Below are 10,484 nucleotides of genomic sequence, written 5' to 3' on the forward strand. Positions count from 1 at the left end.
AGCTGATCCACTGATCGGAGCGGTGGATTCCCTCGTCTTTAGGTTACCATCAATACTCATTACCGCAGCAAGGGTTAATCCACCAGAGCTGCCGCTCAGACACTCACATAACGCTCTGCGACATCCAGATGGAGCTGTCAAGAAACTCAAATGTTTTTACAAGTCTGTGCCAGCTCAGGGCAGCTTTTAGCGGCACACAGCGAGTTACTGCCTCTGAGAAGTATTTGACTTTTGCACTCCTTTCAGCTGTCATAAAGTGAAAGTAAAGCTGGTATTGCAAAAAGTGAAGGACGAAATAATGGCAGCTCTAAAGTAGGAAACATGCAGTTTGCATGACTTCTACAGTGTCTACCACTACAATACATTTGCTGTACGGTGTCAGTAGTTTAGATTTTAAACGGCTGTGATGAATGTTTTTATCATAATGACGTATCAAATGACGATGTGAAAACAATGTGACAGCACACAGAAACAGTTAGCGACTAGCTGGTGAACACAGTGGATCATTAAGCAGCTAAAGAGTAGGCGGAGAGCAAGTTGTTTGCTGGCAACGTTGCTATATCAACTTTAAAAGGTGATGATATGTCAATGTTGTGTTCTGCTGCCCCCAAGTGGCCAAAGAAAATCAGTCCGTGCGGGTTTAAAGAAATAGTTTGACATTTTGAGACACACGTTAATCGCTTTCTTGGCGAGAGTTAAATGAGAGTATATCATGTCTGTACGGTAAGTATGAAGCTACAGCTAGCAGGTGATTAGCTTAGCTTTTAGTGCCCTTAAAACCACAATGTGTTGGTTTTGCACGGATTACAAGAAGCGAGATATAACATGTTAATTAGTGAGCTTCAGAGGTGTCGGTAGGCGGATGTTATTACCTTTGGACAGAGCCAGGCTAGCTGTTTCCGCCTGTTTGCAGTTTTTGTGTAAAGCTAAGCTTCATTTTTAGCATACTGACGTCAAATCTTCTCATCTACCTCTCAGCAAGAACGCAAGTAAGCGTGTTTCCAAAACTATTATGCCTATAACTATTATGATAATGTGAACAGATGAAGCTTTCCTCCATTTTACAACAAATAATCCAGTCATTTGATATTCTAGTAAACATAAACCAGAGATGATCTGGTGGAGGCAGTGTTTTAGTTCCTGATAGTTAAGCACCTCAGATAATCACGGCTTAACAAAGACCCTGAAAATACAGCCTCTTAGCAAGACGTAGCCTATAACTCCAAATGCAGGCGCTGCCTGGTGAAGTTAAATATCATAATATTCCAAGCTCCATCAACACTGCACCCATTAACCAAGCAGTAATCCAAGCTCAGCACCACAAGATCAATAATAACCCAGCAAACGATGTGCTCGCTCAATTCACATAACCCTGCCAGATCAGATTTGAGGTCAGGCCATTGGGAGGAGGAGCAACCACAATATACTTTGGAGGGCAGGGGGTGGGGGTGTTTGCTGCATTAAAGTGGTAGCGAGAAGCTTGGGACGACTGGAACTTGAGATTTTTTTTTCCAAGAACATGCCGTTCAATCAACTGTCATGTCTCAGAAGTTGAGAAGTTCCCACAGTCCAAGAATGCGACACAGCACACGGTGCAGCTTGAACTGGCAAACTGTATAAATCATGCAAGTAATGTAATGTTGCTTGAACATCCTCATAAAAGATGAAATAATCAAGAACAGTTAAGCGGTCACTTTTGTTGAAGGCTGAGATGGAGCAGTAGGATCATGTGAGTTTCAAGTAGACATAGGTCAACACAGAGTATATCCAAAGCTTCGCACCAATGCTCCATTACAAGTAAAACTAGTGCATTCAACAAAAGTACAAAAGTATTTTCAGCAAAATGTACTTAAAAATCCTCCAATAGATCCAAAGTTAAAGTGGTTGTTATGCATTAAAAATCGATTGTCAACACTTCAGTAGTTCATCTATACAAATGCGTCATGTTTTAGAAACTCATAATATGTTCTGTTAAATCTTAAACTATAGCTGTCATATAAATGTATTGTAGTAAAAATATATTAGACACACTGTAATCACTATCTTACGCACAGTACATACACAGTACACAGGTGTGACAGGGGTCCAATCTGTGACCTTTTTCCTACAGTATCATCAGTGTAAACACAAGGTCACAGTGTCCAGGCTCAGACTTCATTAGAATATTTACAAACACCAGCATCGGGAAATTTAAAGCGACAAATTTGCAGTCCAGCACACAAGATCATGGCCTTCGTGAAACCAGAACACGATGAGTTGATGTGGTATTTGATATGTGAAAATCCATCACATAAAGCTCCTTTTATGCAGTCGACACAGGTCAAAATGGCGTCGCTGAGCTGGGATAATCCTGACACATTTACACAGGCATTCCTTATCTGCCTTTTACCAAGTATGATCATCTTTGCACTTCAGAGGAAAAGTCCGGAGGAATTACTTCATCTTTGCAAATACAATACTGTGTTGTAGTGATAACACTAGGCTGCTACCATGGCATTTGGACAGGCATTTTTCAGGCTTTCCTTTGAAAAATAACAGGTCAGTTGAGGCTTTCCTCCTACTTTTGTCTCCACTGGCGAGCTTCGTTTTCTCTGGTATGACTGAATATGTCAAATCAGACAACTTGCTAACACGGTGTAAAAAATCTATGTAGAGTAAATGTGCAGGCTGTTACAGCAGCTTCTGTGCTGTCATGGCAGCCTGTCGCAATCTTTAAATACTGATTAAACGTAACTGGATCTAATGGAGGATTTTTTTTCCTCATTGTTTACAATGCAACTGGCATAAACCATGACATTATGAACCCGTGTCCTGAATTGTGTGGTTTCTTTATTATTCTTGACATCAAATCCCAGTGTGTATGTGCTCTCATTTAAAAAAAAAAGCTAAACAATTTCATAAAATATATGGGCACAGTAGTTTTTGGCAAATGCAAAACGGAAGTAAACAGTGCATTTGATGGGGACTATCTTTTTGCTGCGGATTAATACACATTTTGTGCACTAGTGAGAAAATATGACATCAGAGCTTGGTGTTCATGGTAATGAAGGAACCCCGTGCAGCTGCGCAGCACATCTATGTGTTTCTGAACAACCATGAAGGTCTACGTCGATGGTAACAGAAGATAGATGCTAAAATAGGACAGGATTTAAAACATGGCTACTGCTGTCAAGGAAACCCTACTGTATCATGTCCATGGCTGTATATGGAGAGGGGATCAAGGATCTGGTTCATTAAGACGTATGCACTGAGCCATGTGCCATCTGACTTTAGAGCACTGAATCTGGCCTCATCTCTTTGCCTTACAAGGAAAAGTCCAACCAACTCTGACTGGTACAGTTTATTCATCACTCATCTACCTCGCTTCTCTCTCTCTCTCTCTCTCTCTGCCGTCCTGTCCATCCACACGTCTCCCTCCCTCGCCTCGCTTTGTTGCAATCCCTCATCTTCCTCTGCCCGTTCGATGTCTCCCATGTTTAAATTAAAATATATGGTTCTTTAATGTCTTTTCCATCTCTCTCTCTCTCTCTCTCTCTCTCTCTCTCTCTCTCTCTCTCTCCTCCCTGTGTCGGGAGATATGGGTCACTCAGGGGGCAAACTTCATTTCCGTAAATGAGGACAGGAAAAGAAATCCCGACACACTAGTTAGTTAACGGCACACTGCCCCTCTGTCACCCCAACACGCACACACACACGCAGAGCAAGCTGAGACCTGTTTGTGGAGCTAATTAGCATGGACTCGCTCCGAGTGCGAGCATGTGTCCATGTGAGCGAGCGCATGTGTGTATGTGGGTGTGTGTAGCTGGGATAGGGTTGTGCTCTGTGGCCCAGTTTTGGCTGAATAAGGGAGAATACTGTACGCCCGATAAGGAGACAGGGGTTAGAAGGGACAGATATAGATAGAAATGAGAAAAGGACAGGGAGGGAGGGAGGGAGAGAGATCCTCGAGTTGTTAGCAACTAAAGCCCCCCCAGTCACCCATGAGTTCCATGTGTGTGTGATCATTCATGTGTGTGTGTTTGTGTTTTGTTTTTTTTCCCTCTGTGGTGTCATTACCGCTTGTCCCGCACTCAGGGGACTCCATGTTTACCCAGCACGGTCTCTGAGTTGCCGCCGCGGGAGTCGCGCATCCGCCATCACCGTGGCAACCAGCAGACGCAGCAAAGCCTGCCTCGGTGTCACCTTCAAAACGCAGCCTGTTCAGCATATTACACATTAGTCAGGTCACAGCTGAATGGAAGTTGAACTGAAATGCTGGATCCTAAAAGTCAAACTTAATTATTTAGCAACAGTTTCTTCCAAAAGGTTCAGACAAGACAAAATAATGTTTTCAAATGCACAACAAAAGCTGAAGGACTGAAGATTTATAGCACATTGTGAATGCTACATTTTTGGATTTTTTTCAGTCCACCAAGTCTCCTTTTCTATACACTGGCAATGAAGAGCTTGATTGGAAACTTACAACGATATTTCCCTCTCACTCTGAACTGCATGAATACTAATTCTGAGGGTTATTGGGAGTGTTTTTCTTCATGTACACAAAAGATCAAGTCCATGCGCTAAATGCTAATGTCAGCATGCTGTCATGTTCACAATGACAATGTTAACATGCTGATGTTTAGCCGGTGTAATGTTTACCATGTTCACCATCTTAGTTTTCACATGCTAACATTTGGTTATTAGCACTAAACACAAAGTGCAGCTGGGGCTGATGGGAATGCCATTAGCTCTGCAGGTATTTGGTCATAAACTAAAGAACTGGACATATTTTGACCTCATGACGGCGCTAGAAGGAAAGTCAGTCGTTAGACTTCCTCCATGAATGTCTGCACAAAATTTCATGGCAGTTCATTTGGACCGAAGTGGTGGACCAACCGATACTGCCATCCATAGAGCCAAGGTGCTAGCATGGCAAAGGATTGTCAGGTAAGTTTCGTGCATTGCTTAGCCCCCTAAAATTGTTAGATTTGGAAGTTATGTAAGGCTACAGCTTGTGATGCTACAATGACCTCCCGTTTCCATAGTTTATACACGTCAGGTCTTTCTTGATTCTTGAAGTTTTAATGGGGCAATCTGATTTAGCAAATAACTTGTTTGACACTAGCTAGTAGTTAAGAACTTAGGGAGCACATAAACTTAGCAAAGGATTTACAAGCTGCTGTAACCCACTCCAAGAAGGAGGGGAACATGTGGGTGCAGCTTTTTTTAATGCAATATAACGTGCACACTTAAAGTCAAAAGGAATTTGATGTTGTCTTTCTCCCCATGTCCCCCTCTGAAACAGGATGTGGGGACAATACAGGGCATGTGAGTTTTGAACCATCACAAATATTAAATTCTTGAAAATGAATAACTTCCAGATGTTGGGCAAAGGAAGCACGTTTTGTAGAAGTAAACAAATGCACCCCTGCTCTTGGTTTTCCTGTATGTGACTGCACTGCACAACCAGAAGGGAGTTGGTTCAAATCGCACAAAGCTGTTATTAGTTTCTCCATATATCTACAAGTGCAGCATCAAATGCAATAAATTTACCTGGAAGTGACAGTAATATACAAAAACAAGAAAAACACATTACAGACCGGGAGTGTGTGTATGTGTGTGTGTATGTGTGTGTGTGTGTGTGTGTGTGTGTGTGAGAAGAGTGTAGGCCTTATGGGTCTCAAAAGTCTCATATTAACAAGAATCCCTGTGGGTTGCATACATGACTCACTCACTGCACTGGTGACAGCACCGTCACACACACACACACACGGAGTGGTGTGACATATCATGGCTATGCAGATGATACAGTGCTGTGGGGGTGTTCCTGCAGAAGAATAGAAGGATTTCTCTCAGAGGACAACAGAGAGGAGGAGGAGGAAGAGGAGGAGTGACACAGTCGGTAGTTCCTCTGCCAGCTACACCCCAATTAAAAATTATTTTTAAACACACATTCACTTTTTTTCCTTTTTTTTCAGTGTGTGTTTGTATGTGTGTGTGTGTGTCTGTTTTTGTCCATGAAGTGATTTATTATATCTGCGCAGTGATGTGTTCAATGATATACAGAGGCCTTTAAGTTATAACACATATGCAGTGGAGGATTGCCTTTGGGGAGATCAGTTTGTTCATAGTTGTAGAAAACAATTGGAGGGCGCACAAAGAAATGAATAAAACTTTTTTAAAGGTTTGGTTTTTGCGAGAGGGTAGAACTCTTTACAGAAGGTTTAGCTTCTCAGAAATGATCGATCACGACTAAGGAAATGATGGATGTCATGTTTCCCACGACAACAACAAATACGGAGAAAGTGTCGAATGATATTAGTTGTGGTAGTTACGAGGTGGAAATTATGAATCACTCTGCTGATTCAAAAAGTTTCTTGCAGTTCAGTTCAAAGATTTGTAGTCACCGATTATGTAGCTTGTTCACTTTTTTTTTCTAAGCTAAGCGAGCGCGTCACCGTTCAAATGCACTTCAGCATCAGTAACAGACGCATCACTGATCATTACGCCTCCCCGCCAAGAAATAGTCTGCCACATAAGGGGACAAAATGTCATATGATCTTATGATAGAACTATCAACTTAAAAAACAACTTTAGGCAACAAAATAAATTTCATTAAAATGCTATTAAAGTGAAAAGTGTCTGCTGGAACAACATCACGCCACCGAGAACTTATGTCTACACCATCAATTAAAATCTTTGCTATTGACAGGCATTTTGCAGCCTGTGCACACAACTGATTACCAATTATAAATATACAACCTCCTTCCTCAGTGCAGCCTTACTGGGGTTAACCAGAAAAGAGGACAAAAGTCAGACAACTACACAAAAATGGCAGACAGTATATAAAAGTCTATGGACCCCCTGCAGTCCATAGGAGATATATAGACAATATAAGCTGGACAACGGCTGCCGCCACAAACACACATATTCATTTCAAACAAATAGAGAGCCTGCACAGTTTTTACACATCGTGTAGCACACACACACACACACACACACACACACACACACACACACACACACACACACACAATGTTATGTTGCTAGGCAATGGTTGTTGTCATTGTTTTCTGCAGAGTGAGTTCAGTGAGTTTGTTGTTGTTCTCACCCCAGTCCTCCACAATCTGCCCCTGTAGGTTCAACGTCTCTGGTCATTCATTCTCACTGCATAATCTGCTAAGTCCGCTCAGCGCTCCTCAGAGAGCTGAATGAACTCTCTGAGGCCGTAACTGTGACAGAGACAGTCAGAAACAGCAGGAAGGTTGTGTACATAACCACAAGCATGTTAGCATGTTAGCCTGATTTGGGTCATTTAGCATGCTAGCCGGATGGTGCATTCAATTAGTGATTAACTAAGGTGTATGTAACCGATGCAGAGATACAATGATGATAACCTTAACCATAACCCATAAAGATGTCATTTTATTGCATGGTTGTGCATTTTTGTTCCTGTTCACAAACTGCTAGGTTGATTATCTCGTTATCTCCAGATACGAAATAATGAACTTGTGATCTCGCGATAACGGCGTAAAAAAGAAATGCAAACACGGCCGTTCTCGGTTTCCGTATGTCAATGCTAAAAGCTACTGATTGTTAATATCAGAATAGTCAGTTCAGTTTGAGGATCCCCTGTCTTGAACAGTTAGTATAGTAAATGAATATTGCTCCACTATCTGATCAGATATAACTAAGCAACAGGTAAGCTAAAATGTCCCAGCAAGTTTTTATTTAGTGATTTATTTTTGTCCACACTCCCGATTGGTGTCATTTAATATTGAATGTTCTCATAAGATCTTAATATTTTCCGACATTATACAGCAACATTACCGACACAGTCAAATGTGGACATGCATTTAGTCAGGCCTAATGCGAGGTGACTGCAGCATTGCAGCACTGCAGTAAAAAGCCATGCCTACAGTCACGACATAGCTTTTCAGAGAAGATGGTCTTTTTGTCTGGACAAAATAAAAGCCTGCAGAAAAACACACACACACACACACACACACAGACATTTTAAGTAGGTCTGTGTTTAGAGCCATATGCGCACGAATGCAGCTTGTCTCAATAAAACATGGTGGTTCGTTGTTAATCTTTAATAGTTCTGTCCTGGAGAATTAACCCAGATGAACACACATTTAGGGCACCATCCCTTTGCACGCACACACACACACACACACACACACACACACACACACACACACACACACACACACACACACACACACACACTCTTGATTCCCTGTCTCTCATTCTTCTTCCTCAATCTCTTCCCTCCCTCCCTTCATCCCCCCTTTCACTTTCTGACAATCCCTCATCAGCATTCCTCCCTCTCTTCCCTCCTTTCCCCCCTCTCTCTGTCATCTTTCCTCCACTCCCCTCTTTCCCTACTTCTCCTCCCATGTAGCCCTCTCCCCTTTCACCAGATTTCACTCCAGCTTACAAAGCAGTATGATCCACTTAAGGGAAGACAAGACAATATCAGGTGGTGAAGACAATAACCAAATGGAGCAACAGGAAGGAGAGAGACGGCAAAGAGACCCCGCCAAACTTGGCACTGAGTGATGGATCAGGGGGCAATTTGATCAAATATTTATGTCGCAATGCTTGCTGGGAGGTTTGACTGGTGGTCACAGCCGGTGCAGCGCATGTGCACGTTATTGTGCGAGTGTGTATACACGCGTCTAATTAGGTGATGAGGCTCGAAATGAGAAAAAGGGCAAAATAAATTGCACAGATAGGCTATCATTATGATGGATTAAATCAGACTAATGCAGCACTCACACAGCAACTGATGATGATGATGATAATGATGATATGAGGTTTGGAAAGTGCTATCTCCAGTGTCCATTCAATGATAAGCATATATGTCCAGCATGTGAAGGGCCAGAGCTATTTCAGTCCCTGCCTATGTCTCTCAACAGGAGTAGCTGCATAAATCTGAGTGAGTGAACTCATTCACCTATCCATCCGCCCCGTCTATGATATAATATCGCCATTTGCCCATTGCCACTGCTCTCCATTCTCCTGACAGATGCAGTTAAACAAATAAAGCATCATCCCAAACAAACACAACCAGTGGCATGTTTTCATTATTTTGAAAATGTCTCAATTTTTCCTCCCGGCTGTCTGCTCTCTCCCTCTGTGTCGGTCACTCTCTGTGCTGCTATCTGCAGTGCTGTCTGTCTCTGAGTGGTCAAACTCTGCCCCCTGGTGGCTGCATCAGAAAACTGCACAGATAAAGGGAGTGTGAGCGCTGGATGATAATAACAACTGCTGGATGATAATAACAGCTGCTGGATTCCCTCCGGGTGTGTTCATGTTTTCTTGGTAGCACACACTCACACAACGAACCCCGAGTTTCAAGAGCAAGAGATGTGTGAAACTAAAAAGATCCAAACATGTTTAGTTACAGGTGAAATATTTGGTTGCCATGGTGCCAGCAGTCACAGCAGGTACATCAAGTTTATTAGTTTTTTTTCACTAATTGGACTGTGTGTTGAAGCAGTTAAGAGAAGAATACATGTTTTTCACAATGATGCAGGATGTTACATCTTACTTTTCTGTCGAGCTTTGTGTTATTCATTCATTATTAGAGGTTACCATGAACTTTGCCAGATATCCGCTCACAGTTTAGTGTTAAAATCTTAAAAAAACAACCAGGATTTAGGACAATCTCATTCTCTCTGTGTCTACCTAACACGCCTAATCACTTAACATAAAGGTCAAATCAGAAAGAAAGAGCAAGAAAACATCATATTAATAAGGAGATTTGGATTTCATTTCAAATTTTAAATCTATAATACTACATTTTGGGAAATACTCTTTTTTGCCAGCCTCAAGGTGACAACAACACTTTGGGAAGTTACTGCTCCCGGCCAAGAAATAGTCCACCACATAACCCCCTGTAAAACATCCACTTTCATTTTTACATTTTGTTTTTTTGTGAACAAAACCAACAAACAAGATGCAATCCATCAGTGAGCTTTAGAGGTGCCGGGAGGTGGATTTTGTCACCTTTGAACAGAGCCAGGGTAGCTGCTGTCCCCGTTTCCACTCTTTGTGCTAAGCTAAGCTAGCCAGCTTGTGAGTGGCATCAATCTTCTCATGTAACACTTGGCAAGAAAGAAAAAAAGGATTTCCCAAAATGTCAAACTATTCCTTTAAAGTATACAGTGCATCCTGAATACAGACATCTTCCTTGAAGACAGTAGGTTTTGTTCCTCGCCCAGGAGAAGACAATCTGAAATCACGCCCTATAGTCTCCATAGTCAGTGCACTACGTTTTGCAATAAATACTGCAATGCAGTGCTTCACCTTTCATAGGTGTGTATGTAAGTATGAGACACTACACCCGTCTGTGATGGCACCAAATGACAGCGTTTTACAAATGTTTGAAATCTCAATTCAATGCTCACTAAATTTTATATGATGTTTGGAATGGTAGATTAATGAACAACATCCTGTCTAATTGCGTATTACCAGAGCTGCCCCTAACATGCACT

The sequence above is a fragment of the Enoplosus armatus genome, chromosome 17 (genome assembly GCF_043641665.1).
Source record: "Enoplosus armatus isolate fEnoArm2 chromosome 17, fEnoArm2.hap1, whole genome shotgun sequence".
In the NCBI taxonomy this organism is placed as follows: domain Eukaryota; kingdom Metazoa; phylum Chordata; class Actinopteri; order Centrarchiformes; family Enoplosidae; genus Enoplosus; species Enoplosus armatus.